The 2046-nt window shown below is 36.8% G+C and overlaps 1 long non-coding RNA gene across 1 annotated transcript; it reads left to right on the top strand.

Annotated features, from left to right (window-relative positions):
* Window positions 1-854: 854 nt before the first annotated feature.
* Window positions 855-1571, top strand: LOC113340109. Its single transcript, XR_003355336.1, has 3 exons — window positions 855-903; window positions 1013-1105; window positions 1522-1571. It is a non-coding gene; the product is annotated as an uncharacterized LOC113340109 (long non-coding RNA).
* The last annotated feature ends 475 nt before the right edge of the window (window positions 1572-2046 follow it).

Below are 2046 nucleotides of genomic sequence, written 5' to 3'. Positions count from 1 at the left end.
GAACAGAAGATTGCCCGAGTGATCCAGAATGTCCGGGTATAAATAATTTAATGTTACTTATTTTATTCTTAGTTTAGAATTTTTTTAGTTGCTATCTCTAATAAGTTGTTTTCGGCCATATAAAACCACTTTATTCTCGTTCCTGATGATGAAGTGGCTGTCAAAGTGATCAAAGACGTGATGAGGAATGCCTATAAGGCATACAGGCACAAACTTCGTCTAGCATACAAAAAAGCTGGGGGTGATGGGTTCGCTGGATCAGATGGCCACCTGGAGGCTTTGGCACACCCTCCCGAAGATTTCCCCAACAAACGTGATTGGGCTCACATGTGTGAGCACTTCACCACCGATGCGTTCAAGGTATATCTATTTGCTTACTGTTTACATATGATGTTTTTTTTAAGTCATGGGAGTGGACAATTAGGTATGATATGTGGAACTGGAAAACACTACACAAGTTATCTTTTCTTTTTTGTCTTAAAATTGCACTTCATTATTGGTTTGAAAACAAGAATGCACTGCCAAGGGCACTCTTATACAGCTGAACTCATTTTTTGCAAACCCTTGCTATCATTTCTTGTTGTATTTTTCGTTTAGAATATAAATTATATGTGGATGTAAAGTAGCTTACATCATATACAAGAGTTTGGTTTTGGTTATGGAAGATTTTCCATAAGGTTATATATATAGATTGGACTTGAAGAGTTGGGGTGGGTGATCTTTTATTAACATTTTGTCTTATATATGTCCGCATTCTTACACTTAACTTCATATTAACTTACATTTTACCTCATGCGATAGAAAAATTCTGAAAGAGGACGTCTTGCTGCGGCTGCGAAGCAACTCAAAGGTATCAACCACAGTAATGGCAACAAAAGTTTCACTAGTATCGAATACGAGTTGGTATATATTATGCCTGCTTCAATTGTTTTATTTAATGATATTGTTTACGAGTCAGATGTGTTTATTACATGATATGTTGTTTTATATGATGATGTTTTCCATTTCAAAGCTGCAAGCCGGAGAGCCTTGTGATCCAGTGACTTTCTTCCGACGAACCCATGATCCTGAAAAGAAAATCAACGCCAAATGCAAAGAAATGAGTGTAAGAAATAATCCTTCATTGATGAAACATGTTTGATATGTATCTATTTATAGATTATTATTTACACAATCATGATTTGCACAGATAGAATCGCAAAATTATGCTATGCACTGTTGTGCTCATTCTGCCAAAAGATTAAGTGAAGAAAAATATGCAGCATTTTTATATCAGAGTTTTGAGTTTCTTATCATCGGTTAAGTGAAAACTGCTCCTGGTAGAATTTTTGTGAATAAGTATGGTTCTTTATTATGGGAATTTTTGTGAATAGTGGCCACATTAAGTACGGTTCTTTATTATGGAATTCTACTTTGTAGTCAGTATTTCTTCTTTTCCTTCAACCTGCTATTGCCTGCCCAAACTCATTTGATTCTGGTTGCCTACTTTGTGATTAATTTGTGTTCTAAATTAATGTGTAGGAAAAAATGAAGGCCATGAAGGAAGCCGCAGATCGGGAGAAACTAATGACACTCCAGAAGAGATATTTAACAAAGTTCGTAATGCTGGATGTTCGGGTAAATGTCGTCGCAAGGCTCATCCAACTAACTACAGTTTATACCAGAAAAAAGAAGAAGAAACGGCTGAATTGAAAGTAAGAATGGCATCCTTGGAACAGGAAAACAAAAGGCTTAAGAAAGAAACAGGTCCGAACGCGACAAAGAAGTGGTTGAATGAATATCTTGTTAAAAATGGCATGCCGGCTATGGAATTATCATCTGATGATGAAGCGGAAGATGATGATGAAGATGCTGATGTGCACGGGAGTCAAATTCATGAACATCGAGATGCCTTTGAAGGTAGTGATATGGAAGCTGAAGAGGAGGATGTAGAGGCCTTTGCAGATGGTCAAGAAGAAGATGACGAGGAGAATCCGGACAGGGAACTCGAAGAGGATGATGAAGAAGAATATGTTGAGGTTTAGATGCATTTATTATTTCTGTTAT

This window comes from Papaver somniferum, chromosome 1 (assembly GCF_003573695.1).
Source record: "Papaver somniferum cultivar HN1 chromosome 1, ASM357369v1, whole genome shotgun sequence".
NCBI lineage: Eukaryota > Viridiplantae > Streptophyta > Magnoliopsida > Ranunculales > Papaveraceae > Papaver > Papaver somniferum.
This window is presented reverse-complemented; position numbering and strand designations above follow the sequence as displayed.